This window comes from Silene latifolia, chromosome 1 (genome assembly GCF_048544455.1).
Source record: "Silene latifolia isolate original U9 population chromosome 1, ASM4854445v1, whole genome shotgun sequence".
NCBI classification, from domain to species: domain Eukaryota; kingdom Viridiplantae; phylum Streptophyta; class Magnoliopsida; order Caryophyllales; family Caryophyllaceae; genus Silene; species Silene latifolia.
Window position 1 is genome coordinate 37179303 of NC_133526.1, and position 20133 is coordinate 37199435.

At 42.1% G+C, this 20133-nt stretch overlaps 1 non-coding gene across 1 annotated transcript; it reads left to right on the top strand.

Moving 5' to 3' along the window:
* The first annotated feature begins 17996 nt into the window (after nt 1–17996).
* On the top strand, nt 17997–18102 carry LOC141622045 (small nucleolar RNA R71). The gene has a single exon (XR_012532848.1). It is a non-coding gene; the product is annotated as a small nucleolar RNA R71 (small nucleolar RNA).
* The last annotated feature ends 2031 nt before the right edge of the window (nt 18103–20133 follow it).

Here is a 20133-nt window from a genome sequence, read left to right on the forward strand (position 1 = left end):
TAGCGAATGGTTTTTAGTGCAACAATTTTGGAATGGTTTATATGAAGATTCAAGGAACATTCTCAATATGGGATCAAATGGAATGTTCACCGAAGTTGATGACAATCAAACATGGAACAAGATTGAGGAAATGGCGGTCCATAATTCGCAATATAGTAGGCCTCGCAAGGCTACTAGAGGAGGAAAGTATGAAGTGGACACCGTTACTCAATTGGGTGCTCAACTTATTGCTCACATTGACACAATCAACTTGAAGTTTGAACAAGCTATGGCTAGACTTGAGGAAAACTCAAAATCATCAAAGCATCATGTCAATGCCATGACGGCATCCTCATCAATCCCAAGCGGGATATGTGAGAATTGTGGAACCTTGGGTCATGACTCAAGTGAATGTAGGGGAACGACCGAACAAGTCAATGCTTTCCAAGCTTACAAAAGTGGCACCCCTTATTCAAATTTTTACAATGAAAACACCAAGTTCCATCCAAATCTCTCATACAAAAGCCAAAATGTCCAAAACCCTCAAACAACATACACTCCACCACCCATGAGAAATCAAAATCAAAGACCCTTTTTCAATCAAAACCAAGGCTACCAAAATCAAAATCCATACAATCACCACAATGACCAAAGTTTTGATGTCCAAAAAGCGGTCCTTCAAATGCAAAAGAATCAACAAGAATTTTTCACCCAAATGCAAAAAGATAGCCAAGTAAAGGATACCACCATCAACAACATTCTAGCTCACACCAAGATGTTGGAAACACAATTGACCCAACTAGCATCTTCGAGCTCACAAAGATAAAAGGGGCAATTACCACCTCAAGGTAATCCCCCTAGACATGAAACGGTTAGTGCCATTCACTTGAGAAGTGGTACAAGGTATGAAGCACCGAAGGAGCAAGTTGAGGATGAAGTTGTGAGAGCTAGTGAGAATGAAGTTGTGGTGCAAAGTCCCAAAGAAGGGGAATCATCAAAAGAAGAAAGCTCAAAGAAAAATGAAGACAAAGCCAAAGAAAAGGAGCCCATTGTGATTAGACTTCCTTTTCCAAGTCGTCAAGCCAAGCCTAAATTTGATGATCAACTTGGAAAGTTCATGGAAATTGTGAAGAACTTAGAAGTCTCAATTCCTTTCACGGAATTAATCAATCACGTTCCGGCCTATGCGAAGTACATGAAAGATATCGTCACAAAGAAGAAGTCGATCCGGAAACTTGAGACTATCGCCTTCACCAAGGTGAGTAGTGCAATACTTCAAGGGAGTTCACCTCCAAAATTAAAGGATCCGGGAAGCTTCTCAATACCGTGTACCATTGGCGACACAACGATCAACAAAGCCTTATGTGATCTAGGGGCTAGTGTGAGTGTCATGCCGTACTCGGTAAGTAAAAGGTTGGGAATGGGAGAGCTTAAATGTACCAATATCACTCTTCAAATGGCCGATAGATCGACGAAGACACCATTAGGGATATGGGAAGATGTCCCCGTGCGAATTGGGAAGTTTTTCATCCCGGTGGACTTTGTCATTGTTGATATGGAGGAAGATTCCAACATTCCAATCATCTTAGGAAGACCTTTCCTACACACCGCGGGTGCGGTGATTGATGTGAAACATGGAGAGCTCACTCTAGAAGTGGGAGATGAAAGCATAACTTTTAATCTTGACAAGACCATGAGAGCTCCTCGTTTGCATGAGCCATGTTTCATGATTGATCATTATAGCCGAAAAGATGAAAAGAAGAAATCGGAACTCCAATGGAGGAAGAAAGTTGAAGATGCTCCATTCAAAGAGCAAGTAAATTTTGACAAGGAGAGCTTGCAAAGCTCATCAAAATCAACCAAGGAAGAAGAAGATGGCCTCATTGGCCAAGAGAAGAAATTGGGAGAGTTGTCTCCATCCAAGCAAAAGATTTTCAATGATCAACTCAATGAAGTTTGTGGTCTTTGGGACAACGAATTTGAAGGGATCTTTAATCCCTACATTGGGCATGCCATCGATCATGATCAACAACAAGGGCCAAGGTCTATTGAGGACCTCTACCACAACAATGAACAAGCTTTTAATTACTTCTTCGAGGTGTTGAGCAACATCAACAACACCTTGAACATGCCCCCTTGACATCTCATCAAGAATGAGAGTTTGGTGGAGTCCTCCCTAAACCACCACTTGTAAATATTTCTAACTCCCTAACTTACATTTAATTTTTGTATTGCATTTTTGTCATTTTTGGATTTATTTTTACTTTGATCAAAATAATTGTCATGAAAAGAGAGAAGTGAGGGAGGGACTAATGATTTTAATTGATGTGTAGTGCTTTACCTTAGTGTGGGGATGGCAATTGCCTAGGCTATTCATGCCTTAGTAGTGCCCCCGCAATGAAGAACACAAGATTTGAAAGAAAGAAAGAATGATAAGGGAATGCGTTGGTACACGGATGGACCTGAATCCGTGTGCACAAGGACCAATCCGAGCGGATTCCTGAGAATCCGCCCGTCTGCAGAATCCGAGCGTCCTGCTGAGAAGACGCCCGTCTTGGGCTGAGCTGAAAACTGCAAATTCTTGACTGTCAAAGAATCCGAGCGGATTCCTGGAAAGACGCCCGTCTCTCAGAATCCGTCCGTCTTGTGATCAATCCGCCCGTCTTGCAGCTGAAGAAAAACAAAGAAAAATCTCTGGACAAGAATCCGTCCGTCTTGCACGAAATCCGCCCGTCTCATCTCAGCAGAATCCGAACGGATTTCTCAAAATCCGCCCGTCTCTAGGCGGGATTTTTGAAAATTTGAAGCTGAAGAATCCGAGCGGATTGCGTCTAATCCGCACGGATTGTCCCTGCAATTCGAAAATGTCGAGTTCTTTAAATACCCACCCCACCTTCATTCATTCATTCATTCACTCATAAACACTACCCATAACATCAAAACCCTCATCCTCTCCATCTCAAAAACAAAAACCCTCAACAAAACTCACCAAAATCAAATCAAACCATCTTTCAAATAACAAATCAATCACTCCATCTTCATTAACAATCAAAACCAAGCACAAAATCTTCACCTTTGAATTGATTTTTGTTCTCATAAAGGCAAAGCCTTTTACCTTCAAAATCGATTTGAGCATTCCACAAATTGAAGATTTTTGATCTTTTTCTTGGTTAACTCATCAAATGGCAAGAACAAAGGGAGCAACAAAAGCAAAGGCAAAGGCAACAAAGGCACCAAAGACTACAACTCTCTCTCAAAGGCAAAAAGCTTTACAAATGAAGAAAGCTTTGGCAATGGTGGTATCAACACCAAGCTTGGAAGTGCAACCACCTCAACAAATTCCTATGGAAGCATCACCCTCTACTCCGGTAATTAATCAACTCTTGCATTATCCGGAGGTAACATTCATTTCCGATTCCCATAGAAATACATTTGTCAAGTTTGCTATGAAACAAATTCAATCCACCAAATTCATATGCCAAGATACTTTAGAGAAGTTGGGTGTTCTTGAACAAACAAGAGTCTTTTTCAATGCCATGGGTTTAAAGAAATTGTTTGAAATGAAGGAAATAACATACCCCTCCCTTGTCTTAGAATTCTTAAGTTCTTTAAAGGTGACAAAAGTTGAGAATAGGGAAAATATTGAGTTTCGTCTAGCTAACACTAGTAGACGCATTACCTTTCCGGAATTGGGTAAAATTTTGGGTATTAGTGATGAACATAAATTTTATAAGCAATATGGGAAGTATGATCCCGAGCCTCTTTGGGAGGCAATCTCCGGGAAGAAATTTGAGGATTTTAAAGCTTGTCGTGCTCTTTTGGTCCATCATCCGGGCATAAGAATATGGCACAAAGTTGTGGGAAATACCATCATTGCTAGGAAAGACACCAATCATTTCACGGGACTCGATTTTATCCTCCTTGAATCAACTTTGAATATTGGAAGAATTCACACCAAGCCTTACAATTCTTTGAGGCTATTGGTTGATAGATGGCTCCATGTAGATAGTGGGAAGAAGGGTCAAACCGTAATTGTTAATGGCGGCCTTGTCACGGTCCTAGCCAAGCACTTTGATCCTAATTTCAATAAGGATAGCAAGTACAAAGCTAAGGATGGTGGCCATCTTATTGATATGTCCACCTTGATCAACAAGTTTAAGTGGGTTGCTCACAATCCCCTTGATACCAAGTATGGGTGGCTTACAAGTGAGGCTCGATCATTCACTCTACCCGCAAAGATTTGCCGTCTTAGTGTCCACCGGACCAACTATTTACTTCCCCTATCCACGGAAGCCGAGTACATCATTCAACAACAAAAGGGTGATCATGAAACTCCCTCCTCTTCCATTGTTATACCACCTTACCCCTATGTTTATGAAGAGTTCAAACCGCAAGGAGTTGAAATTGGGAAAGACTATGTAACTCTTCTCATGCAAGCCATGCACAAGCAAGCTTATGAAGATCGGAAGAATGCTTATTTGGCTCAATATCCTCCCCTCCTACATCTAGCTAGGCAAGGACTCCTTGATCCATCTTGTCCTTTGCCTAGTTGGGCGGATAGAGAAGCCTTATTTCCGGGTGCATCAAGGGACATGGTGGAAGGCAATGAGGTTGTTGGAAATGATGAGGAATTTGATGATAACATTGAGGAAGAAGCAAGTGAAGATGATGAAGAAGGAGATAATGAAGATGGTGAAGATAGTGATGAGGAAAGCAAAGAAGAAAGTGCCAAGGAAAGTGGCAATGTGACCACTTCTCATGAGGGAAGTGATGGTGATAGTAGCATGATGGAAGACTAGCCTTGGAGATTCCTACTCTCCCACGGTTTGTCTATATCTCTTTGTATTCTATTTTCATTTTGATCATTGTTGGTTTAGTCCTAGCAACATCAAAGGACTCACACCTCGGTTCCTTTGAGGTGTTCTCTTATTGTTCCCATTTTTGAAAATCCAAAATGACAATCTAGTTTCATGCATAGCATAGCATGTGCATGAACTCCCCCATGCTTTGACATTAGCAATAGTGTCTTACTTGGTTTGGGGAAGTTAATGCATACGCAACGGGAGGTAATTTAAATTATCCTCTCCGTCATAACAAAAACCATGCATCATGTAGTATAGCTTAGTGTAGAATTGCATTTAGTATAGAAATCATGCATCATCTTTGCATAATTTCCATCATTTTGGCCATTGAGGACAATGCCCATATTAGTGTGGGGATGGGAATTCTAACACTTAACTTTTATTCAAAAACCATAAAAATTGAAAAAATTTCAAAAATCATAAAAATTTGAAAAATTGAAAAAATCCAAAAACAAGTTCATTTCCCTTGTATATATTGTCTTGTATATATTGTGTTTGTTTATCCTTGTTCACTTTGATTGACTACGCCACATCCGAGACATGAGGATATTGAAGACCGCATGGTATGATCTTTCCAATCTCCTTTTTCCTCTTTATGTTAATGACTATGTGGCTTTATTTTGATTGATGCGGTAAAACAATGTGAACTTAGGATTGCATCTAGTTTATTTGGAATACTAGTTGGTAGAATCATTTGCATTAGGATGTTTATATGATAGTTGCATCATGGCATGTAGTTTGCATGTTAGAAAAACTTTGCGAAACCGTCTACTTGGGAAGCTTGACAAGTGTATATAGGCCCTAGTAGATGCTTTTTCTTCTTAAGACTTTGCTTGTTAGAATACTTGTAAAACACCCTAGGATGTGTCATGCTAGTATCCTTTGACCCATGGTTTAAGGCCGAGTCAAGAGTACCTTGTGGTGTGATAACTCCTTGGCTACCGTTTATTCCAAGGTGACCCTTGAAACCATGCATCCATCTATCATTCATCCATGTTCTACCACATTTTTGTCATCAAAGGGAATGGGCACAAAAAGAAATCAATTTGAGTTCAATGAAATGAAAAGTGAAAGAAAGTTTGCAAAAATGCATCAAAAGAAAAGAGGAGCAAAAATAGACTCCTAAAGCTTCAAAAACAAGGCACCCTCGTTACTAATTGGGGTGACTTTGAAAATGTTCAAAAAGAAATAAAAGTTGTCAAGTATTGAAATGCCAAAAATCAAAAAGAATGGCAAAGAAAGTGTTCTCAAATGTCAAATGCCACAAGAAATTGGGGGGAAAAACAAAAACAAAAGCAAACTCCCAAAAAGAAACTCAAATATCTATTGATCCCTTTATCCATCATATCCATTTTTGTGCATGGTAGAGAGGGGACGACCCTTCTTCTTGTCTAGGCAAGAGGGGGAATTCCGCGATCCTCCAGTGTTTCTAACACCATAGGGAGTCTATTCTTGACAAAAGCATTTAACGATTGAGGACAAAGGTACCCTAGCTTGACACAACTTGGAGGTGATTTATTGGTATCCTTCTAGGCTTAGTAGTTTGAACAAATTGCATCTATGAAGGATTGTGTACCCTTGAATTGCTTCCCTTGTAGATAATTTCCGCCACTTAGATGAGGAAAGTGGCTATTCTTTTGTAGATGCATCCATTATGTGTTTTTGTGTGCTTTAAAGTTTGGATGTGTCGCCATTTTGGCAAGACCCACCTTGCCTTGCAAGAAGGCATCCTACCTCATGGTTGTCTTGTTGTGAGTTGAAGGGGCGGAGTGAGACCCGCTAATTGTCTCATATCGGCTATTATTATTAGGTTAGTTTAGTATTGGCCCTAGTCTTTGTCACCTCTTTGCTCGGGACGAGCAAAGGTTCGGTTTGGGGATATTTGATGCGACCATAATTGGCGCATATTTAGCCCCCGAATTACCATTGTTTCTATGCTTTTTAGTGCCTATTTGGGCCATTTCTTATCTTTAGTTCTTTGTTTTGCATATTCTTTGAGATTTTGATCCCTTGGTAGGAAAGGAGTAAGAATCTTGCATTTTCATGGCAAAACAAGGCTAAATTGATCATATTCAATGACCAAGCATCAAGGAGAGACAAGACTAGAAGGCCTTTGTACATAGCATAGTAGAAGAGCATTGTTGAGAAAAGGATCCTTGAGTCCCCAAGGAAATCCCCAAGGAATTCATGAAGAAAAGGGAAGAAAAAGAAGAAGGAAAGCTGCTGAACTACAATCCGAACGGATTGTAGAGAATCCGTCCGTCCTTGCCAGTCCGAGCGTCCTTACCAGGAATCCGCTCGGATTCCCCATGCCCAGTCCGAACGTCTTGTTCCTTGATCCGCTCGGATTGTCCATCCCAGATCCGGCCGTCCCGACTCCCAGCCGCACGGATCACAAAGACAAAGACAGCTTTCGTTCTTCAAGCTACGAAATGGAGAAGCCCTTCTCTCGGATAATCCCGGAGGCTCCTTGCTCAACTTAAAAGTGTAATTACTAGTTTAGCCCTTAGTTAACCCTAATGCATCCTCCCTAATTTTCACTATAAATACCCCATTAGTCTAATTAGAGGAGCATGTTCTTCTTATCAATAATTAGTGTAGTTAATATCAATCAAATCTCTCTTCAATATTGTAATCAAATATTAATCAAGTTTTAATCCAAGTTCTAGTTCTTTAATCTCTCTCTTGTTCTTACTTTATTTTGGGTAATTGAAGATTATTTGGGTTATTATTGGGAGATTGACAACCTCTCAATCTAGGATTCAAGTACTTCTATTATTCTTGCTTTATTATTGGAATCATTAGTAGGTATAATCTCTTAATCTCTTTTTAATTATTGCTAATTACTTTCATTTATTCATCATGTTTCATTATGTTAGTATGATTGACAACCTCTCTAGCATGATCAATATGATAATGAGTGAGTAGTCTCTTAGCTAGGGTTTAATGGGTGATTAGGGAAAACAACATGGGGAATGATTCATGCTTAAATTAATATGCTTTCATATCTTATTTGCTTGCTTGTTTTGATCTTAATACATGCACATGTTATATTTGATGAAATGCTAAGCCTATGAATCCTTGCATTTACTATCATCTTCTATCCTTTCAACTTGACTTGTAAGACATAACCCAACTCGAGTCTTGTTAGACCATGCATGTGTTAAGTAGGGAAGATTAAGTCGACTTGTAGGTGTTGTACAATCCAAGAGATTCGGCTCCGGGACCCAAACTTTCCTAGGATTGTAAGATATAACCCAACTCAATCCATCACAACAATAATTGCTTGCTTATAATTTGAGAACATGTTTGTATGATCATATCCCATGATTCCCCTATGAACCCATGACACCCTAGTGCTTTTAATCAATTGTTTACATCCCTTATTTCATTTACTTTGTTAATTTATTTTCATTGCTATTTTAGTTTAGTAACCTTCTACATCAACCCAATTTGTGACACCCCTAGACACCACTAGTTACAATAGAATCTTCATTTCAATACCCGTCCCTTGGGATCCGACCTTTACTTACCTCTTTACTAATTGTAGAGTTGTTTGTGAAGTATAAATTGTGTTTTGTATTGACCATTGACCAACGACCACATATGCTTAATTGTGAACACCAAATGGTCCCGATCAGGATTATGGTTTGAACTATGTCGGATTTGCTTCGGTTTTAGAAGGGTATTCCGATGCTAGTTGGATCACCAACATGGAGGATCATTCATCTACTAGTGGATGGGTCTTCTTGCTTGGTGGAGGAGCTATCTCATGGGCTTCTAAGAAGCAAACTTGTATAACAAGTTCGACTATGGAGTCGGAATTCATTGCTTTAGCTGTTGCCGGTAAAGAGGCGGAATGGTTAAGGAATTTGGTTTATGAAATTTCGGTTTGGCCAAAACCTATTCCTCCTATTTCTATCCATTGTGATAGTTCGGCGACCTTTGCTAGGGCTTATAGTGAAGTTTAATACGGAAAGTCTAGACACCTTGGTGTTAGACATAGCGCGGTTCGTGAGTTGATTACTCAAGGAGTTATTTTCGTTGATTTCGTGAGAACACATCATAATTTGGCTGATCACTTGACGAAGGGATTAGCTAAAGACTTGGTTATAAAGTCGGTAATTGGGATGGGTTTAAAGTCCGTCTAGATCTTTATGATAAGATACCCAACTTCCCTCTAACAAATTTTAGAGGCTAAGTTCAATGTGGAAGGCTTATTGTGGAAGATTGAGGCACATGTTATAATCCCGAAAGGTATGTGCATGACCTGCATGACAAGAGGTTGAAGTTTAATACTCCGTACTTCTTAATGAAATCTTTGACAAAGTGCATTTTGCAGGTGCACAATGAAAGATTCACCTATTTTAGTGTGAAGTGTAGCCGCTTCAAGAAGCTTGGACTTGGCTTCCTATACTCTCATGAAAAGATATGGACACAAGGCGGTCAATAGTGTCAAGTTTGTAACTTTAAGAGTTTATTGAGTCTATGTGTATGTTATCTTCATGTATTCAATATGCGTTGAAAGGTTCAATCCGTGGGACACCTTGATTTTTGAATACTTGGAATGTGTAATGTACTAATGTGGAAGTTCAATCCTTGGGACACTTTCATTTATGCCTATACTTGTTGCTTTGTTGTTTTAATTGGAAACAAGGGATACACTTGTTGCTTTGTTGTTTTAATTGGAAACTAATGAAACGGAAATGATAACTCAGAGTTAGCTATAACTCGTCTACTTGAACCAATTTAATGCAACAGAAATCAACAGTTACAGCTACAGCAGTCAATACGCAAACAAATTATAAGATGTTCAGAAATAAAGCTGACCTATCGACCTTGCGAGACCAACAAAATCGGACTCTCACGTGGTCACGCTTTTCTCATGAAGCAAAGGGTGAATTGTATATGTATAAGAGAGAAAGAGAACAGTCACTCACCTAAACTGCGACCTACATAACATGCATGCATGCAACAAAAATGAAAGACGATTCAAGTACTATGCACACATTCCAACCAACAATGTCTGTCACAGCCGAGGGCTTACAAATAGTATAGGAAAGTGAGGTTCAGGTGAGAAAAGGCAAAATAAATTATGGAAAATGTGGAGGTAAAAGCGTCAAGCTAGTTCCTAAACAGGACCATATAAGGTCCGAATCTCAACTGACTGAAAAATAAACACAAGTGCCCTTCATTGGCACACATCTCACTAACCAAATACACTATATCCTCAAAAAAAATGTATGAATAAGAACAAGGAGAAGACCGTCACAAACTTCCCTTTTTAATACGGTCTTGATTAGACAACTAATACAAATCAAATAATAATTTTTCATTCTTTTCTTTATTTCTTTTCTTCTGATCATACGTGAATCAACCTCTTTTTTTTTTTTCATTCTTCAAGTTTTCTCTTTTTTTTTTTTCAATTTCTTTTTTTTTTTTCATTTTTTTTTCATCTTCCCTTCCTTCATTTTCCACCAACTCCATCAAAATCACACGGGCCAAACTTGCAGACGGAAAAACATACCATAAAAGACACGCTAAACTAGCTTGACTGGACAGACTTAGTTTTGGATGTAGCTAATGGGTCAAAAAGGATAAATTTGGCTTAAGTGGAGCTAAATGGGTGAAAAATGTAAGAAAAGGGAAATTTGCAAGCACCTCCCTGCATGTGACACTGACCACAAACCCGAATGTATGCAATTGACAAGAAATCGAATGTCATAAAAGTGCAAAAATGATGAACATGCTATGCAAGGAGTACTACTATCAATTCCTATGTAAACCGGTCATGAATGTCGCCAGTTATAAGGCTCTAAAACTCAGAAATTGTAAAGTAGGTTACCAATTTATCAGGTCAAGTCTACACAGTCAGCTAAATTCGAACAAAAACTCGTAGATTATGCGTAAGACTTAGCTAATAACCGTCAATGAAAGTGCAAGGCTCAAGTAAAATGACAAGTTAAAGTGCAATATCATCACGGAAATCAACCGTTCCGACTCAACCTATATGCAAAAATAAACGTGAATTTTTTTATTAATTTTTGAAATTTTCTATTTTTTTTTGGATTTTATGATTTTTTAAACAAATAAATACAATGCAAGCTGAAAATAGAAACGTGAATGCAAAACAAATGCAAATGCAGACTCAAAGGATGCATTATTCTCCCCAAACCAAAACGGACAACGCCCTCGTTGTCCTCCAGCATACACCAGCAGATATATACAGGGGAACGGGAATACACAACCAATAAATGAATGAAAAAACAATAAAATAAAAAGGAGACAAAAGAAAATAAAAGAACGAGAATGTACATACAAAACACGAACTTCCCCAAACCAGCCTAAAAACTGGGAAGTGAGTAGACCAGTAACTACTCGTCAGCCTCCTCTGTCACGTCCTCCACCGTCACCGTGAAGTCCGGGTCCTCCTCCTGCTCTCTCTCTCCTCCTCTCCTCAGCCTGAGCTCTCGCTGCCGCCGCTGCTGGGTCCTCTTCCTCCTCCTCCTCACTAGCTGACTCAGGGTACCCCTCTGCTGGGTACCGGTAGAAGGACGGGTGTGGCCAACCCTCTGGAAGAGGACGGTGTCGCCTCATGTGATACTCGTATAGAGGGAACAAAGTAAGAGCTATGTCCCTCTCCATACAAGCCTGTCTCTCTACAAGCTCAAGCAACAAACTGTCATGGCGTCCTTGGTCCATGACTGAGGACGCCTCAAAGGGTGGAGGAGGTACAAAATTAGCCGGAAAACCGGCTATGCCTGTGTCTGGTCGGGCGCAGTATTAGGTGTAACACCCCCGCACACCAGGACGCCTTACCAAGGACCATCCCAGTATATGACGGTGTCACCATCTCGGTTTCCCGAGGAAGTAGATCACATTAGACAATAGAAGAACGATTATAAAATATTAATGTACCTTATACAATACGTCTAAATACAAACTCTTTTGACCAAAAGTAAAACTACAACAACTCTTGACACAACTCTTCTAGACTGGTTGCGTGACGACTCGATCCCTCCAATCCTAGCAGCCACAGTCAACAGTACCTGCTAAGCCAACTGCTCACCATCCCCGAATGGATCACCGCAGATACCACAAAACAACACAGGGTCAGTACCAACTAATCGAATGTAAAACAGATAAGCAATGTAACCAGCTGATCATCCTCTAACCCAGTCTTCCAATCTCGCTCAGTAACCGACTACCCACCAAAGTGTGTAGCCCTGCCAGATTACCCATCGCAACAGGTAATCCTCGCCGCCAGTGGGTGACCGCAACCCATCCCACCTATTCCAGCTCATCAACGAGCGACTAACAATCCCTGACCCTTAATATGCACATCCCCTCCCGTGACGGGTTCCACGGAGGGTGAACTAGGGTGTGAAGCTACTCCCGCAAGTGACTCCACCACAATCACACACACACAGCATCACAGCTGTCACAACACCACAACCGTCACAACACAACCACACCAACACCGTCACTACAACACCCAACCTCCGATGATCAGCAGATAACAAAAGATATGAAACAGTAACACTCACAATCAATTAACGGTACTGAGTAGGAAAACCTACCTCGACACAACCATGGAAGACATCTATAACAGCCAAGCAGGACTCCAGTACACATCCTACAACGATAACCATTCCTATTACACAACTATTCTCAACGAACTACCCAAAAGAAGCACAAGGCAGAAACTTACAAATCGCACGCCTCGACGGCGGCACAGACGGCAACCAAGCATGCCATCCTTCCTAAGTGAATCCCGTCCTTCCCATGGTGAAGGTGTAGACTATAGGCATGAGAGTATATAGAGATAGGGTGACAGGGGAGAGGGATGGCTATGGTTAGAGAAAGAGGAACTGCCGAGGAAATAGGAAATGAAATAAATCTCGCGAACTTGCATTTTATATTAACGCGTCAACAGCAGCCATACTCGGTCGAGTACCAGAGTACTCGGCCGAGTAGGCTCTACTCGGTCGAGTATTGAAGATACTCGGCCGAGTAGCCTCTGCTAGGTCGAGTAAGTCATCCTATCAAATATATGTTGTAAGTCTAGTCCTTCCCCCTTCCTCCACCAAGGTCGGTCTAGGTCAAAAGAGTCAGTCAACAGGCCCTTAAATATCCTGGGTATTACAGTAGGAGTAGGGATCGGGTTAGGAATGGCCGTGGAAGTCTGGCCACCCGTGGAAGGTGTGGATCCCTCTCCGGTCTCAGGTCGATGCCGCTTCCTAGAAGCGGCTAAGGTAGGAGGTGGTCAGAGCGGTAGGTGGTACATGGGTAACGGTGGTGGTAACGTGCCTCGTGCAATAGTGGGCAGGGGGACGAGGCGTGGTAGGGTGGTGCAAGGAAGGTCCTCGGACAAGGAACCACTAATCCTCCAACCGGAAAGACACGGAAGCACAAGTGGGGGCAGCGTCGTGTGCCCCAGAGGAGAAGGTAAAGAAGCTGAAAAACTCAAGGGTCAGCTTCTTGAAGGTGCGGGCACTCATGGTCACAAGTCCAGCCATCCCCGCACCCCTCAAAAGCTCACAAACCGGCTCGTAAGTACCAAGCTTCTCAAGTGACTGAGGGCACAAAAAGCGAGTAGGAATAAAGTCACAGTCAAGCAAAGCATAAAACCTAGTGCGATGAATACCGTTAACAAAGATTACCTGGGGATATCTGGGGTGCGAGTCGAGTGAGTCATCCACTCGGACGGTGACACGGCTAGCAGAACGACCAGCAGTAGGTGTAGCTCGTGCACGACCCCGATCTCTAGTACCTGAAGTAGAAGCCCGTCCTCTGATGGAGCGAGCTACTAGAGCCGCCCTGTAAGCAGTTGTGACTGCGGGTGACCACGCAGCAGGGGTGGTCGCCGTACCTAAGGTACTAGCTGTGGCTGCAACAGAAGAAGCAGCAGAAACCGACACAGAAGAAGAAGGGCTAGCAGCAGTGATAGCCAAAACAGAGGCTGTGACAGAAGTGGAAGCGGAGATGGGGCTAGCAGCAGTGCTAATAGCAGTAACGACAGTACCAGCCGTGGTAACAAGGAACACGGGAGCAGCAGTGGTGGTACTAACGGGTGTGGAGACGGTGGTGGCAGCAGGGACCACCGTCTCAGTCAAGGATGGAACAGTCGAACTGGATGAGGACATTGAGCTACTGTCCATCCTAATCAAGTAAGGAATGGGAATGATAATCAATTAACAAATTAAACAGCAAAATCCCCAAATCAGTCGAAAATTTCGAATTTTATGAACCCTAATTCTCAATTACTTCATAAAATCGAAATAAATAGCAATTAAACAACAAGAAACAAAGGTAATACTTACTTGATAATAGAAACCTACAATAGAAGCAATTAATCGACAAAAACAATGTAAATTGGCGATTTTTCGAGCAAGAAACCGCAAAACCCTAATACCCGCAATTGACCCGCAACAAGGACGAAAATCAAGGGGAAAATAAGAAGGAAATGTCGAATTAATAGCAAGGGGAAAATAAGAAGGAAATGTCGAATTAATAGCAAGGAATAAATTATAGGTGTTTGATTTGGTAATGGGCAAGATTTAAGAGAGGATTTGAGGTTTTTTAATCGCATAAGGAAGAAGAAATGAACGAGAAATAAGAAAGAATGAAAAATAGGGAGTTTAAGAGACACTTCCTGCGCGGGATTTTCAATTTCACTCGATCGAGTGATTTTAAATCCCTCGATCGAGGATTCTGGTCTTCAATCCTCTTGATCGAGTAAAATTATACTCGATCGAGTACTCCCTCTTTTTGCTGTTTTGATCGAGCACTTTGAAACCCTTCGATCGAATCTTTCCTTGTAAAGTCCTCTCGATCGAGTACAAAAAGTACTTGATCGAGTGCTTTTCTTCGTGTAAGTCATCCAAAATGCGTATAATCTCCCCAAACCTGCATAAAAACACTCGCAAACATATCCCAATATACCAAATCACAAAAATAACAGTCTATAGTCTTTCTAACTACGCTAAAAATTGTCTAAATTCTAATAGTCCTAAAAAAAAAACAATAAAGAAATTCAACGGAAATTTAAAAATAGTTTTTACAAATTGTTACACGGGGCATTCCCCGCTTAATTCCCAAGACAATTCAGTAGCTTAACGGAGGGCTTCTAACTGGAGGAGGTCCCTTCATCATCTTTGACCGTCCTCTTCATTCTCCACGAGCTTGAATTTGAACCAGTAGAGGGAGAATAGTTAACGTCCACGTATGCACGAACTTTCCTCGTCCCTTTATTTTTCTCACCAACTTTGACGTTTAGATCCCCAATTTGATTGATTTTAATTACACAATGGCCTTTGACAACTCCTGCATCTTTTTCATCTGTACCTGCAGCAAGGAAAACAGACGAATTCTCCTCCTTTTTTCTCTCAATCTGAGGCGAAGGGGTCACAATAGCAGCACAAAATTGCAGATTTTCATCTGGAGTGTCAATATGAGGGTCAGTAGAGGAAAGGGCGTTGCAAGGTTGAGCTTGCATGAGAGCCCTTCGAGACTTAGACTGATGGAAATTAATTCCTCGTCTCCTACATGAAATGTCAGTGTCTTCCCCCGACATCAATCACTGCACGAGCAGTGAATAAAAATGGTCTCCCTAAAATAATAGGGGTGTGAGTGTCCTCGGGAATATCATGCACTACAAAATCAACGGGAATAAAGAATCTCCCGATTTTAACAGGTATGTCCTCTATGACACCTAACGGCCATGATATTCTACGGTCGACCATCTATACAGTCATGTTTGTGCAGTTAAATTTAGTCAAACCAAGTCTCTTAGCAAGAGACAAAGGTAAGACGCTTACGCTAGCACCAAGATCGCATAGTGCGTTATCAATCAAATGGGTACTTATGTGACATGGAATCGAGAAACTACCCAGGTCTGAATGTTTAGGTGGCAACTTATTTTGAACTAGGGCAGTCCCTGCCTCGGTCAAAGCTACCGTCTCATGATTAGGGATGTCAATGGGGCGGGGTGGGTGCGGAGGAGGGGTAACCCGCACCCGCCCCGCGAGTCTATAATGTGTACCCACACCCGCCCCGCGCCCCGCGGCGGGTTGAACTTTTCAAACCTGTTCCCGTCCCACGGGGACCCGTTGACCCGCCAAATTACCTATCTCCTCATAAACAATTTTTAAAAATATAAATCTAAAATCTAAAATATACTAGTCGTACTACTTATACAAATAAGTTTTTGCAAAATATACATTCAATTAACTAGTACACAAGTTTTTCAAACCATGAAAGAGTTTTACAAACAGTGAAACGCATGTCCAAAGTAAACAAAGCTGCTTGATCAAATTAACAGAGCTTCACTCATTATTCCCTCAAATATCTAAAGCTCCGTTAGCATTCTTACCAAGTATCATTGGTTTGGGCTTTTTATCCTCTTGTTATAATTTTCTTTTATTATTATAGTATAATTACTACTACTTATTATAGGTGGGTTGGTGATTTGGAGATGAGTGAGGCGGGTATAAGCGGAGCGGGGACATGCAGAGCGGGGCGGGCGGGGTGGGTGTGGGACGGGGTGGGTATGGGGCGGGTTTCATGTGATACCCATCCCCACCCCACGACCCGCGACGAATGATACATTTGAAACCCATCTCCGCCCCATGACCCGTCAAATCATTACCCGCGCCCGCCTCAAGTGGGGCGGGTGCGGGGCGAGACCCGCCAAAACCCGCCCCACTGACATCCCTACTCATGATCACTAATGTGCCTCTTACGTGATAAAATCTCTCATAAATTTTAAATAAGAGGGTACTTTTGTCAGCAACTCGGTGAATGGAACAGTAACCTGTAAGCTTTTCAGGAGCTCGACAAATTTACCGAACTGTTGATTGGCTTTCGTGCTCTATAATCGCCTCGGGAAGGGCACAGTAATAGTTATCTAGAGCCCTTTGTTTCTTTTTTCCAATGTCTCAGCTGGTTCAAGCTCCTTATCACTCGATCGAGTCCTTCCATGTGAAATATCACTCGATCGAGCACTAGGAGTCTCTCGATCGAGGTCTCCAATAACAACAGTGTTCGATCGAGCAAAGTTACCACTCGATCGAACAGTTTCCTCAGCAATATCACTCGATCGAGTGGTTTGCGCCTCTCAATCGATCTGTTCATTATCCAGTTCACTCGATCGAGTAAAATTTCCACTCGATCGAGCGCTTTCAGCATTAATTCTACTCGATCGACCCCCTGAAACCATTCGATCGAATATTTTCTTCGTGGTTACCTCTTTTTCAGCAACTAATGACTGTTCATCGTCATTAACATCCTTCCTTGAGTCTGAAATACTCCTGCCAACAGGTAATTTTGGTCCTTCGTATGAATGACCGCTTCTCAAATTAATCAAATTCACCGTCTCATGTGGATTCTTCTCTGATTGAGACGACAAATGACCCTATTTCCTCGTGGACTGGTTCGCGGCTAACTAAGCAACTTGAGTTTCAAGTGACTTGATGGATGCTTCTTTCTGTTGGTCACTTAGTTGCCATTGCTTTGTCAACGACTGGAGCATTGACTTTAGCTCACCTAGCTCACTTACCCCACTTGAAGATGATGTGCCTTGATTCGGAGGAGGAAAGGAAGGAGGCTTTTGGAAGCCTTGTTGAGCCTTATAAGAAGGTACATATGGCTGCTGCTGCTCGGGTGGAGGAGTGGGATTAAGAACATTTTGACTTGTCCACCTCAAATTGGGATGGACTTCCCATTGGTTGTTGTAATAAGAACCTCCTCCTTGCCTGTATTGTTGAAAAGCAAGGACTTGTTCTTTCTCAGTAAGACAGTCAATAGCAGTATGACCGCCATTGCTTCCACACCTCTCACAAGTGACAGTTTCCTGTCTAGTCAACAAATGAACTGTTTGTTGATCTCCAGCAGGTTGCAGCTCCAATCTATCAAACCGAGCATTCATGGCTTCCAGCTGAGCCACGACTGCCTTATCCATCGTGTGAACCGTTCGAATACCGTCTCGTGGGTTCCCATATTCAGCACAATGGGTCGCCATTTCCTCAATAATGCCCCCATCTCTTATCATCGTCAACGTTCTTTTGAAATCTCCTATTGGATGCGGCGTCAAGTATAGCTCGGTGGTCGTCGTACAACCCATTGTAAAACTGGTTGCTCAAAAACCACTCATCAAAACCATGGTGAGGAAGAGACCTCACCAACTTCTTGAACCGACACCAAGCTTCATAGAAAGTCTCGTCAGGTGCCTGCTTAAAACTAGTATTCTTACCCCTCAGATGATTAGTGCATTGTGGAGGGAATTGTCTTTTGTAGAAGGTGAGTGCGAGAGTCTCCCAGTTGGTGATACCAGCAGCTGTACAGTCAAGATCGGTCAAGCACTCACGGGCTGAGTCAGTCAAAGAAAAAGGGAATAACACCTCCTTTATCTTGTCTTGAGTTACTCCCTTTGTAGCGGGAATAGTAGAGCAGTAATCTGTAAAGACTTCCATGTGCTTCCTTGGATCTTCACCCGCCACACCCCCTATACAAGTTTCTCTCCACCATATTTATGTAAGACGGTCTGATATCAAAGGTGTTGCCGTCCTCAGTCTGGAGGTTAATGTGACACCCCCATATACCAATGAGCCTTACCAAGACCTTCCCTAGCATATAAGGACATCACCATCTCGGTTGCCCGAGGAAAGTAATCATCAAAGGTCAATAAAAGAACATTTAAACTATTTTACAAGTGTTGCAACTACACTGTTAAAAGAAAGATACAACTCATCACTATATACTACTTCCTGTCGTAACTCGTGAGGACTCATCCCAGCTCGGACTCCAGCAACCAACCAAGACAACACCTGCTAAGACTGACTGCTCACCATAAGGGATCACGACAGACACAACAACACAAACAAGACAACCACACAAGGTCAGTAACTGAGACAAGACACAGCAAACACAACCAACTTATAACAACCACAACCAAACACACACATAATCACAACCACTCCAACCAATCTCCGTCACTGACTGTCCACTGGACCAGCCCTACCAGTGGGGGGCCGCAGCCTTCCCACATAAGCCCCGCTCATCACATCGAGCGATAACCCTGTCCCATTAATGTACACATCCCCTCCCATGGCAGGTTCCACGGAGGGCGAAACTAGGGCATGAAGCCACTCCCGCAAGTGACTCCACTAAGCCGGGGACGCACCTCGAGAACCACAGACAATCAGCCACAAACATTTGTATCACAACAACGATGACCACAACGACAACAATAACAACGACAATAACGACAACAACAACAACCACAACAACGACAACAACAATCAATAACAACAACCGACACTCTAAACGACCACAGAGACTGAGTAGGCGAATACCTTTAACCAAAAGCAGCGATTCCTCGATCAGCCATACGATATCAACCAAGCAAGCAATCCCTAAACAATCAGTACACAAGCCTATTACTATCACTACCACCATACAAAGAATCACAAAGACAAAGATGACGATGATGACATACCTACGCATCTCACAACGGTGGTAAGACTATAAACCCGACTCAAGCAACTCATCCTCAAGGTACTATCATCCTCAAAGGCTCCCATGGAAGGTATTTGGTGAAGGGAAGAGGAATGGATGACATCTAGGTTTAGAGGAAAGAGGCGGAAATGATTTGCGGTTTTGACGAAACACGATTATAAACCCTCGCTGAAAAGATGCTACTCGATCGAGTGACTAACGTACTCGATTGAGTGCCCTCTACTCGATCGAGTACCCAAGCTACTCGATCGAGTAGCCTCTACTCTATCGAGTTCAACTCACATAGAAAGGCAAACAAGGCAAACGGTAACTCTGGCACGCATCACTAAGTGATACCACCTGCCCCCAAGGTCGGTCAAGGTTGGTCAATGAGTTCCTAAAAGGGCGGGTATTACTGTTAAAACCTTTAGGAATAGAGGATGCTTTAGGCTCCGAGTGACTTGCAATGTTCGGCATCTTTACTGGTTGATTGGCAGAAATGAGATTATCTTCTTCTAAAGACTGGTCTTCTGCGAAAACAAAATTTTGTAGCTCGGGCTCGAAAGTACTCAAGTCTTCCTTTCGAAGTTCTCTTTGCAGACGAAGTTTATGCCAAAACAGTCTCTCTGGCTCAGAATCAGCTGAAACTAACTCCGACCTGTTTGACTGGGCATACACAACACTGAAAGAGATAAATGAGAACTGTCTCAAGGAATAAAAATTCCCCGAGACGGATAAAAATAAACGAAAACAGAAACAGATAGGGCTATTGCCTCCTCGGCAACGACGCCAAAAT